The sequence below is a fragment of the Hypanus sabinus genome, chromosome 4 (assembly GCF_030144855.1).
Source record: "Hypanus sabinus isolate sHypSab1 chromosome 4, sHypSab1.hap1, whole genome shotgun sequence".
NCBI classification, from domain to species: Eukaryota; Metazoa; Chordata; class Chondrichthyes; order Myliobatiformes; family Dasyatidae; genus Hypanus; species Hypanus sabinus.
The window spans coordinates 72,258,641-72,271,743 of record NC_082709.1 but is presented as its reverse complement, the minus strand read 5'-3'; the positions used below and the strand labels follow the sequence as shown (position 1 = coordinate 72,271,743).

At 44.9% G+C, this 13,103-nt stretch overlaps 1 protein-coding gene across 1 annotated transcript in view; it reads right to left on the bottom strand.

The window, feature by feature from the left end:
- Positions 1-10,848: 10,848 nt before the first annotated feature.
- LOC132392287 (cytotoxic T-lymphocyte protein 4-like) overlaps positions 10,849-13,103 on the bottom strand; it is a 48,502-nt gene continuing 46,247 nt past the window's right edge. The window contains exon 6 of the mRNA XM_059966109.1: positions 10,849-13,103. This exon is cut by the window's right edge and continues 712 nt beyond it. The gene's annotated coding sequence lies outside the window, so the exon portion shown is untranslated.

Below are 13,103 nucleotides of genomic sequence, written 5' to 3'. Positions count from 1 at the left end.
CCTGCCACATGTGATCCCCTGCAAATGCAGTTTTAGAGACAAAGTCAGTAACCAAGCCTTGTGGTTGATTTGAAAGTTATTGCTTTATATCTTGAGCTCATAATCACAATAGGAGTTGAAGAATCTTCTTAAGTTTGACATCTGAACCAACCTGCAGGGATAGCGTTTCCTAACACAAGAGATTCTGCAGATACTGGAAATCCACCTCCCTCTTCTCTCTTTTTCCATTTCCCTATTCTGGCTCTCCTCTCTCCCCTTCCTTTTCTCCTCTCCTGCCCATCACCTCTCCCCTCTTCCCATGGTCCACTGTTGTCTCCTGTCAGATTATTTATTCTTTAACCTTTGCATCTTCTACCTATCACCTCCCAGCTTCTCACTTCATCCCCCACCCTTCCCCAGCCACCCCACTTCTCCTTCACCTGTTTTCACCTAACATCTGCCTGCTCATACTCCCAATATACCCCCTCCCCCAACCTTCTTATGTTGGCTACATGCCCCTTTCCTTTTCAGTCCTAGTGAAGGGTCTCAGCCTGAAATGGTGACTGTTTATTCCACTTCAGGGAGAGTTGTTGTTCACTTCTTCCTCATATCTCATTACTGTATAATGAAAGAAATAGTTAATATTCAAATGCAAGAATTAAACCCATACAATAGAGATGGTCCATGAAGTGACTGAACCATCATGAAAACTACTCCTGGTTCAGCAATGTCCTTCTTTGGAAGAAGCTGCTGGTGAGGGCCCTGCTCCATCACAGCGCTGGCCACCCTGGTTCAGTTCTGACCGTGTGGAGTTCGCACGTTCTCCCTGTGACCCTGTGGTTTTCTTCCCTCATCCCAACGAGCTGCATGTTGGAAGGATTATTGCCCTCTGTAATTTGCCCTTAATGTGTAGATGAGTGAACACAGAACACAGAATATAGAATTTTACAGCACAGCACAGGTCCTTCAGCCCATGATGCTGTGCCGACTTTTTAATCTACTCAAAAATCAATCTAATTTCTCTCCTACATACTGCAACCCTCGACTTTTTTTTATCATCCATGTGCCTACCTAAGAGTTTCTTAAATGTCCCTAATGTATCTGCCTCTACCTCCACCCCTGGCAGAGCACTCCACATGCCACCACTCTCTGTGTAAGGAACTTTCCTCTAACATACCCCTCCCCCCATATTTTCCTCCTTAAATCATGACCCCTGATGTTAACCATTTTCACCCTCTGGTGCTATTTGGCGGCTGTTGATGGGAATGTGGTGGAAATAAAATGTGCCTAGTGTAGGGTAGCATCAGTATAAATGGGTGGTTGATTTGGGCTGACCAGCAAGCTGAAGCTATTGTCTCCATGTTGTATGATTTGGTGACTTGCCTGCTCTAGTCGTAGGTGAGTCCGCATCACTGATGCAGTTGACTTCTCGTCTGACGTGGCCCAGAAAGTCACAGCAAACAGATCAGGGGTAGTAAATACCAGTCAGCTAACCACATCCCCTGAGGCAATGAGAAAGCTTTTGTCCTGTTAGATAGGTCAGGGTGTATTAGGGGACTAAATTCTTGAAGTCCAAATCTGGACAGGACATGGTAGAGGAAGCTTTATAATAATGTGGATAATGATTCCTTCAAGAGAGGACTGGATCTATCTGCTTAATTAACACACCCAAAATACCGCAGGAGCTCAGCAGGCCGGGCAGCATCTATGGAAAAGAATGAACAGTCGCCCTTTAGGGCCGAGACCCTTCATCAGGACTGGACGTTGACTGTTTACTCTTTCTCACAGATGCTGCCTGGCCTGCTGAGTTCCTCCAGTATTTTGTGTGTATTATTTTGATTTCCAGCATCTGCAGATTTTCTCTTACTTGTGGACCTATCTGTTGTTGAGGCAGGTTTTAGACACTGGGTATTCAGAAACAGACACGGTTCCTGCCTACATTTCCAGCTGCATGATGAGTCTGAGAGGAAATAGCCATTTGTAAATAGGCCTGGGCTTTCTCCACTTTTTTCCAGGAGAGAATTTGGGAGGGATCAGTCAGCACATCGCTTTACAGCAAACTACTGTAAGATCAGGTGTACAGTTCCTGCTGCTGTCTGTAAGGAGTTTGTAAATTCTCTCTGTGACCGTGTGGGTTTCCTCCTACGGTCCAAAGATGTACTGACTAAGCTCAGTGAGTTGTGGGCATACTACGTTTGTGGGCTATCCTCCAGTACAAACCTTGTCATCCTCACAATCGACTCCTTTTGCTGAATATTTTGATGTACATGTGACATACAAAGCTAATCTTTAATCTTTAAGTGCACATTGTGGAAAACAATAACTCCCAATTATATGTTCATTGTCTATGTATTTATCATACATATTGATGACAGGGGCTCAGGTCGCAAGTTAACAGCAATTCATGAAGATCAATCTGATCTGCACAGACGTTACCGGAAATAGACACATTCTCTTGGTCCCATCTGCCCCTTGTTCACCCTCGCTGTACCTGAAAGCTAGCATAGTTTTCTTCTTAATAACACACACAAAATGCTGGAGGAACTCGGCAGGTCAGGCAGTATCTGTGTTAATAGACAATAGACAATAGGTGCAGAAGTAGACCATTCGGCCCCTCGAGTCTGCACCGCCATTCTGAGATCATGGCTGATCATTCACTATCAATACCCAGTCCCTGCCTTGTCCCCATATCCCTTGATTCCCCTATCCATCAGATATCTATCTAGCTCCTTCTTGAAAGCATCCAGAGAATTGCCCTCCACCGTCTTCTGAGGCAGTGCATTCCACACCTCCACAACTCTCTGGGAGAAGAAGTTTTTCCTCAACTCTGTTTTAAATAACTGACCTCTTTTTCTCAATCCATGCCCTCTGGTACTGGACTCTCCCAACATCTGGAACATATTTCCTGCCTCAATCCTATCAAATCCTTTAATTATCTTAAACATTTCAATCAGATCCCCTCTCAAACTCCTCAATTCCAATGTGTACAAGCCCAATCTCTCCAATCTCTCTGCGTAAGACAGCCCTGCCATCCCAGGAATCAACCTAGTGAATTTATGCTGCACTTCCTCAATTGCCAGAATGTCCTTCCTTAAACCTGGAGACCAAAACTGTACACAATATTCCAGGTGTGGTCTCACCAGGGCCCTGTACAAATGCAAAAGGACATCCTTGCTCTTGTACTCAATTCCCCTTGTAATAAAGGCCAACATTCCATTTGCCCTCTTCACTGCCTGTTGCACTTGCTCATTCACCTTCATTGACTGATGAACTAGGACTCCTAGGTCTCTTTGCATTTCTCCCTTACCTAACTCTACATCGTTCAGACAATACTCTGCCCTCTTGTTCCTGCTTCCAAAGTGGATAACTTCACATTTATTCACATTGAATGACATCTGCCAAGTATCTGCCCACTCACCCAGCCTATCCAAGTCTCCCTGAATTCTCCTAACGTCCTCTTCGCATGTCACACTGCCACCCAGTTTAGTATCGTCAGCAAACTTGCTGATATAGTTTTCAATGCTCTCATCTAAATCGTTGACATAAATCGTAAAGAGCTGTGGTCCCAATACAGAGCCCTGTGGTACCCCAGTAGTCACCTCCAGCCAGTCCGAGAAATACCCATTCACTGCTACCCTTTGCTTTCTATCTGCCAACCAGCTTTCTATCCATGTTGAAACCCTGCCCCCAATGCCATGAGCTCTGATTTTACTCACCAATCTCCTATGTGGCACCTTATCGAATGCCTTCTGAAAATCTAGGTACACTACATCCACTGGCTTACCCTCGTCTAACATCCTTGTTACACCCTCAAAAAACTCCAACAGATTAGTCAAGCATGATTTGCCCTTGGTAAATCCATGCTGGCTCGGCCTAATCCTATTACTGCCATCAAGATATGCCACTATTTCGTCCTTAATAATGGACTCAAGCATCTTCCCCACCACCGATGTCAGGCTGACAGGTCGATAGTTCTCGGTTTTCTCCTTCCCTCCCTTCTTGAAAAGTGGGATAACATTAGCCACTCTCCAATCTTCAGGAACTGATCCTGAATCTAAGGAACATTGGAAAATGATTACCAATGCATCCGCAATTTCCTGAGCCACCTCTTTTAGAACCCTCGGATGCAGACCATCTGGACCCGGGGATTTATTAGCCTTCAGTCCTATCAGTCTACTCATCACAGTTTCTTTCCTAATGTCAATCTGTTTCAATTCCTCTGATATCTTATGACCCTATCCCATCCATACATCTGGGAGATTGCTTGTGTCCTCCCTGGTGAAGACAGATCTAAAGTACGCATTAAATTCTGTTGCCATTTCCCTGTTTCTCATAACAATTTCTCCCAATTCATTCTTCAAGGGGCCAGCATTGTTCTTAACTATCTTCTTTCTCTTCACATAGCTAAAAAAGCTTTTGTGATCCCCTTTTATATTCCTGGCTAGACTGAGCTCATACCTGATTTTTTCTCTCCGTATTGCTTTTTTAGTTAAGATCTGCTGTTCCTTAAAACTTTCCCAATCATCTGTATTCCCACTCATCTTAGCCCTGTCATACTTCTTTTTCTTTAATGCTATACAATCTCTGACTTCCTTTGTCAACCACTGTGGCCCCTTCCCCCTCTTTGAATCCTTCCTTCTCATTGGAATGAACTGCTTTTGCATCTTTTGTATTATGCCCAAGAATATCTGCCACTGCTGATCCACTGTCTTTCCTGCCAGGGCATCCGCCCATTTAACTTTGGCCAGCTCTTCCCTCATGGCTCCGTAGTCTCCTTTATTTAATTGCAACACTGACACCTCTGATCTGCCCTTATCCCTCTCAAATTGTAGATAAAAACTTATCATGTTATGATCACTACTTCCTAATGGCTCCTTTACTTCAAGATCACTTATCAATTCCTGTTCATTACACATCACTAAGTCCAAAATAGCCTCGTTCCTGGTTGGCTCAAGCACAAGCTGTTCCAAAAATACATCCCTTAGACACTCCACAAACTCCCTATCCTGGGGTCGAGCACCTACCTGGTTCTCCCAGTTCACCTGCACGTTGAAATCTCCCATAACGACTGCATTACCTTTAGCACATGCCAATGTTAACTCCCTAATCAACTTGTACCCAATATCCACACTACTGTTTGGGGGCCTGTACACAACACCCATTAGGGTCTTTTTACCCTTACTGTTCCTCAGCTCAATCCACACAGACTCTACTTCCCCTGTTCCCAAGTCACCTCTTGCTGAGGACTGAATCTCATTCCTCACCAACAGGGCCACCCCACCCCCTCTTCCCATATTTCTGTCTCTATGATAGCACGTATACCCTGGTACACTCAATTCCCAGGCCTGATCCCCTTGCAGCCATGTCTCCGTTATCCCAACAATATCGTAGTTCCCCATTTTCATCTGAGCTTCAAGCTCATCTGTCTTATTTCTGACACTACGCGCATTCAAGTATAGAATTCTTAGCCCATTCCTCCTCTCTTTGCTTAAAACACTGTCTATTGTACCTAACCCAGCTTCTTGAACTTCCATCGGGCTAATTGCACCTTGAATTTTGATGACCTTCTCAAGATCACCCAAACCTTCTACACATTTAACCCCATGCTTCTTCTGACCAACCCTCTGTACATGTAACTTTTCCAACACATGTTGTCTCACCTTTCTCCTTTACACAATTAATATTTGGGAAACGTGTATTCCCCACCTGTCATCCTTCATCACATCATCTTCTCTCGTATTCTGGATCCCTGCCCCCTGCACATCTAGTTTAAACCCCCCCGAGCAGCACTGGCAAATATCCCTGCAAGAATGTTAGTACCCCTCCAGTTCAGATGTAGACCGTCCCTTCGAAACAGATCCCAACGTCCCTGGAACAAAGACCAATTATCCAAAAACCTGAACCCTTCCTTCCTGCACCATGCTCTCAGCCTCGTATTAATGTGCGTAATCATTCTATTCTTCGCCTCACTCGCACGTGGCACAGGTAGCAATCCCGATATTGTCACCCTGGAGGTCCTGCCTTTCAGCTTCACTCCTAACTCCCTGAACTCTCTAAGCAGGACCCCCTCACTCACCTTACCTGCATCGTTGGTCCCTACATGGACCACTACATCTGGGTTCATGCCCTCGTTCTCAAGAATAGCCTGCATCCGATCTGAGATGTCCCGGACCCTGGCACCAGGGAGGCAACATACCATCCGAGACTCCCGATCTGCCCCACAAAATCTATCTGCCCCCCGACTATAGAATCCTCTAAAACTATTGCTCTCTTCTCTTCCCTCCTCCCCTTCCTAGCTGAGGGTTCAACCTCTGTGCCAGAGGCAGGACCACTACAACTCATTCCTGGTTGGTCATCCCCATCAACAGTATCCAGTACGGTATACTTATTGTTAATGGGAATGGCCGCAGGGGTGCTCTGCTCTCTCTGCCTGCTCCCCCTGCCTCTCTGGACCGTCACCCATCTGTCTACTTCTTGGTTTTTTGGTGTGACTACCTCCTGATAACTCCTATCTATCTCTGCCTCCACCTCCCGAATGATCCGTAGTTCATCCAGCTCCTGCTCCAACTCCCTAACTCGGTCTGATAGGAGCTGCAGCTGGACGCACCTTTTGCGGGTGTGGTCATCAGGGACAACTGTGTTGACCCTGACCTCCTACATACTGCATACGGAGCACACCACTGCTCTGACTGTCTCCCCCATACCTGAACTGGATTGATAGAATAAGTCTAAAAAGCACCTAGCGACCTTACCTTCTTCCCCTCAGCGAGCAATCACACAGGCTTACCGAAGTCCCCTTACGCCGAAGCCCACTTAGCCAAAGCCCAGGACTCTGCTTCCACAGACTCCCCACTTAGCCAAAGCCCAGGACTCTGCTTCCACGGACTCCCCACTTAGCCAAAGCCCAGGACTCCGCTTCCACGGACTCTGTTAAGGAATAAAGAGTTAATGTTTCTGGTCGAGACTCTGCATTAGTACTGGAAAGGAAGGGGGACAGAACCAGAATAAATAGGAGACGAGAGAGGAAGGAGAGCAAGTTGGAAGGTGATGGGTGAAGCCAGGTGAGGGGGGAAGGTTGGTGGGTTGGGGAGGGGGGATAAAGTGAGATGCTGAAGATGATAGGTAGAAAAGGTAAAGGGCCAAAGAAGGAATGTGATAGGAGAGGAGAGTGGACCATGGGAGAAAGGGAAGGAGGAGGGGCACCAGAGGGAGATGTTGGGCAGGTGAGGAGAAGAGAGGAGGTAAGAGGGGAGCCAGAGTGGGGAATTGATAAGACGGAAAGGGGAATATATTTCCAGAGGTCAGAGAAACCCATGTACATGCTGTCAGGTTGGAAGCTATCCAATTGGGATATGAGGCAGCACTCCTCCAACCTGAGAGTGGCCTCATCATTGTAGAAGAGGACACTATGACTTTCTTCCTTTTTCCGACAAAGGCTCTTGGACCTTTCGTACTAAGTCTATTTCTCTCCACAAATACCATCGGATCTGCTGACCATTTCCACATTTTCTACTTTTATTTCACACATTCAGCATCTGTGGGTATTATTTGTACTTAAAATGTAAATGGAATATTTGAATTAGAATGTAAATGAAATTTCTCTAACTTTCGTCAAGTTCTAACCCCTCTCTGATCTTGTCTTTTCATTCTCTGTTCTGGCTCCCCTCTTACCCCTTCCCTTCTCCTCACCTGCCCAACACCTCTCTCCAGTGTCCCCCCTCCTTCTCTTTCTCCCATGGTCCAGGTGCCTCTCCTAATAGATTCCTTCTTTGGCCCCTTACCTTTTCCACCTATCACCTCCCATCTTCTCACTTCCTTCCTCCTCCCCCTACCCACCTACCCCCCTCCCCCACCCGGTTCACCTATCGCCTTCTAGCTTGTTCTCCTTCCCCTCCATCCCCCCACCTTTTTTTATTCTGGGTTCTTCCCCCTTCCTTTCCAGTCCTGATGAAGAGTCTCCACCAGAAATGTCAATTCTTTATTCCATAGATGCTGCCTGACCTACTGAGTTCCTCCAGCATTTTGTGTGTGTAAATGGAACATTGACCTTTCTTTCAAAGGAGTTGAGGTACAGGGTCTACAGTATGGAAACGTCTCCTTCACCAACCAAGTTCATGCCAACCATCATTTAACTTATAATTAAATAAATGGTCACTTAACTTATCCTATATTAATTTCATTTATTTATTCTTGACGTTCCTGTAAACTCCTCCCAGATTCTTCCCCTCATCTATGCGGGGTGGGGGTGGGGGAGAGCAATTTACAGCAACCAATTAACCGAACAACCGGGGTGTGTGTGAGTGTGTGTGTCTGTGGGGGGGGGGGGGGGGGCTGGAAATCCAAAGCTCACGCAATCTCGGGTAGAACATGTAGAACATGTAGGCTCCACATGGACAGCGGCCGAGATCAGCATCGAACCCACGTCTCTGGCGCGGTGATCCAGCAGCTCTCCAGCTGCATTACTGTGCTGCCCTCTCCTAAGATGTTGTCCAAGGTGCTACTGAGGCGACAGTACTGTGAGCAATGTTGGTTTCCCTGTTTATGGAAAGATATTGTTTCATTTGAGGCAGTTTAGAGAAGTTTCACTAGGAAGATCTCCAATTTGGAAGGCTTGTTGAACAAGGAAAGGTCCTATAGACTGGAAATCTGCTTGTTGAAGTTACACTCAATAGTCACTTAATTAGCTACCTCCTGTACATAATAAAAAACTAAATGAGTGTATGTTCATGGTCTTCTGCTGTTGTGGCCCATCCACTTCAAGGTTTGACATGTGCATTCAGAGATGTTCACTGATGTAATGTGTGATTATTTGAATTACTAAACAAACTCTGCTAGATCTTAAATATGAGGAGATTCTGCAGATGCTAGAAATCCACAGTAACACATATAAAATGCTGGAAGAACTCAGTAGGTCAGGCAGCATTCACAGTAGGGGTTCCCAACCTGGGGGTACACAGATCCCTCAGTTAATAGCATAAGAAAGGTTGGGAACTCCTGATCTATAGAAAGGAATAAATAATTGACATTTCAGGCTGAAACTCTTTCTTTTTTGTTCTAGATTTGAACTTTTGTTATAGACCTTTGTCTGACCCCACTTGGAGTACTGTGTTCAGTTCTGGTCACCTACAGGACCTTCCTACAGGAAGGATGTGGATATTATAGAGAGGGTGCAGAGCAGATTTACAAGGACGTTGCCTGGATTGCAGGGTGTACCTTATGAGAATAGGTTGAGTGAACTCAGCCTTTTCTTGTAGCAATGGGATGAGAGATGACCTGATAGAGTTGTATGGGATACTGAGGGGTATTGATCGTGTGGATAGCCTGAGGTTTTCTCCCAGGGCTGAAATGGCTAACATGAGGGGGCATAGTTTTAAGGTGCTTGGAAATAGGTACAAAAAAAAACGTAAAGGGTAAGTGTTCCATGCGGAGAGTGGTGGGTGTGTGGAGTGCGCTGCCGGTGGTGGTGGTAGAAGCAGATACAATAGGGTCTTTTGGGAACCATTTAGATGGGTTCATGGAGCTTAGAAAAATAGAGGTTTATGTGCTAGGAAAATTCTAAGCAGTTTCTAGAGTAGGTTACATGGTCAGCACAACATTGTGGGCCAAAGGGCCTGTAATGTGCTGTAAATTCTATGTTCTATGTCACCTTCCTGTCAGCTTGAACCAGTCTGGCCATTCTCCTCTGACCTCTCTCACTAACAAGGTGATTTTGCCCACAGAACTGTCACTCACTTGATTTTCTTTTGTTTATCACACCATTCTCTATAAATTCCAGAGCCTGTTGTGTCTGAAAATCCTAGAGGTTTCTGAAATACTCAAACCACCCTGTCTGGCACCATCAATCATTCCACAGTCAAAGTCACTTGGGTCACATTTCTTCCACATTCTGATATTTGCTCTGAACAACAATTAAACATCTTGACCATGTCTGCATGTTTTTTTTAATGCATTGAATTACTGCCACATGATTGGCGATTAGGTATATGCATTAATGAGCAGGCGTACTTAGTGAAGTGGCCACAGAGTGTAGAAGAACGAAAAGCGAGCTTGCTAAAACATGCAGAGTTCTTGGGAGCTGCAGAGAGTAAATGTGGAGAAGGTGCTTCTTCTAACGGAGAGTGCAGAATCAGTCACCATGGTCTCAGGATAAAATGCACCCAGTTCAGACTGAGATGAAAATCTCTCTTTTACTGTACAACTTCAGAATTATTTGCCACAGGGATCCATGAGTTATTTAAGGCTTTCTAGTCAATAAGTAAAAATCAAATAAATTATAATTAAGGATTTCTAGTAAATAAGTAAAAATCAAATAAATTATAATTAAGGATTTCTAGTAAATAAGTAAAGTGAGGGTTATGGAAAACATGGACTTGAGGGATGTTGTATTAACCATGATTCTGCTGAATGGTGGAGTTGGCTCGGGGACCAGATAGCCTACTCCTGGTCTACATCTTGTGGATCCTATAAATGGATCTGGAATCATTGATCCGCATGGACTAGATCCAGAGTATTCACTGTATTCCCCTCTCAAATGCCCCACAAAGAGCACTCAGAACAGGAATGATGCAAGTTATGTGCTAAAGGAAGATGTGCCCCTTAAACTGACCCTATGAGGTGCTTTCAAAAATGTTTGATTTTGAATGCGATTGGTAACCTGTTTTATTGGCATGTATGCATTTAGATTTTAATGTAGATTTGCAAGGTGGTGCGCTGCTGAGATTCCACGCAGCCAGGCTGACTTGCCATTAAATCTGGTTCTATTTCTCTCTTCCCGTTCGGGGTTGGATTTGTGAGGCAGCACTCTGCAAGCAGTACAAGGAAATCCGAGGCATTCAGGTAAAACCAAAGATCTGTTTATTCTTAGTGCATGGGATAATCAATGCAGATTTACAGTCCTGATGATCAGAACATGTAGAACATCATGTCTAAAATTTGCAATTAACGTGCAATGACACCAATGACAAATTGGCTGTAGGAAAGAGCATATAATTTAGACGCATCCAAAAATAGTGGTGGACAAAGCCCTTGTTGGATTAGGTTCATGTGCCTTTGAAGGCCCCGTAGTCTTGGAGTTGGTCTTCATGACTTTCCTTCTCTGTCCATTTTGAGGACGTTGTAGTGGAATCTCTTGCACTCTCTGGGTAAGGATGTGTTCACGATGCCAGATTATCAGAGAAATTCCCTCTGCACAGCCTCTTTTGTGCTAGGCAGGCGTGTCACTCACCTGGTAATGTATACCTCAGGGGTGGTGACTATCACTTTTCGGTGAGCATCAGTATCCTGCTCATTAAAAATGTCACAACAAGAGGACCATTTCCAAACAAATATACTGCACAATCATTCCGGTATTTACAGAAAGCTAATACTTTATATAGTTTTGAAGGATTAAAAAAACTTCTCAGGTTTTGTTATGATACTTGTAGCTATATACACACGCACATTGTCTAAAGGTCACAGAACTAGGGAAATCTAAAGGGGAGTCTGAATTCACTGACATGATTATAGACACATGCTATTATAGATTATAGAAAGCCCTGCATGCTAAAGCACTCATTCCATGTGCATGCAAGATATCACACAAATGATGGAAACATTAACACAGTTTTAATCTGAAGACAAGCAGAACACAATCTCCTCCTGATTGCAATCTGATGAGAGCTTATTAGCTTAAAAACACTGCTTCTCTCTCCACAGACGCTGCCTGTCCAGCTGTTTCCAGCATTGTCTGTCCATATGTAAGGTTTTCAGTATCTACATATCTAGCATTTGCTTTTATTTTCTTGTACCAGACTCTATATCTGGGTGTACCATCCTATAAACAGGAGTGGGAGTGGACCACCAGGCCCGTTAAGCAGGCTCCACCATTCAACATGATCGTGGCTGATCTGTGCTGGCCTCAGTTCCTTTGATGTACCAGAAACCCAGAACCCTCAGATCCTCAGTCTTACAAATAGTTAGCCACGTTCACATTAAATACACCTAATGATTTGCCCTCCAGATCTCCAGGGCTTCACCAGTAGGGCAGCAGCCATGTTTTAATATACCACAAAAGGTTTATGAAGGTGGCGCCTGGATTAGAGTGCATGTGCGGTAAGGAGAGACGGGACAAACGAGGGTTGTTTTCTCTGGAGCAGTAGAGGCTGAGGGGTGACCCAGTAGAAGTTTTGTAAGATTAGGGAAGGCATAGACGGTAACCTTCTCTCACAGTCGAAACAGCTAATAATGGAAAGCATGCACTTAAGGTGAGAGGGGGTAAGCTGAAAGGACATATGTGGGGCACTGTTTTGTTTACACCGTGAGCGGTTCATGCCTGGAATGTGCTGTTCGGGTTGGTGGTGGAGGCAAATGTGACAGAAGTTCATAGAGAAGCACATGAAAGTGCTTGGAACGGCAGGATATGGACGTTGTGTTGGCAGAAGGGATGTAAGTGCTTGTTTAATTAGGTCAGATAGCATTGTGGGCATAAGGACTCGCTCCTGTGCAGTTCTATGATCCAATTGTCTTCATGGGAATGTATTTCAGTTGTTTCTTTCTATTTTAACTGTATCTCTTAAAAGCATTGGCTTCTATACGGTTCATTTCTGCAGGAAGCAAGTGTCCTGTGGTTGATTATCCTTCATCAGGATCTCAAGTCGGTTGAACCTCAGTAGGAAATGGGCCATTCAAATTGGTGTGTGGTTACAGCTGAACCAAAAGGATTTTGACGTTGGTGTTTCTGAGTATTCATTGTGCCGCATTACAGTATCCTTTAAATGGTGAACAATTTTAGGAGGAAAGGCCTTGGAAATGTCAAGTACGCAGTTTGTGAAGTACCGTAAAACAGATACAGAATCCAATGCAGCATTATTGCTCTTGAGCTGAAGGGCTGAAACGCAAAGGGGGGAGGGGGGATTCACCTCGGGAACCGAGGGAAGGTATTGAGGCAGAATATTAGCTTCAACTTCAACAAATGGTACGGCACCCTCAAACAACTTCTTCCTGCCTTTGATAGTGCTCGTCCATAAAACTCTGCGCACTCTCAGCCCCAGACACAGTTCCTAAAGAGGCGTGCATTGGGCTTGGTGTGGCTGTAGCATAGATTGGTTCAATGGCATGGAGGGGTTTTACAGAAACAGCGGGGACTC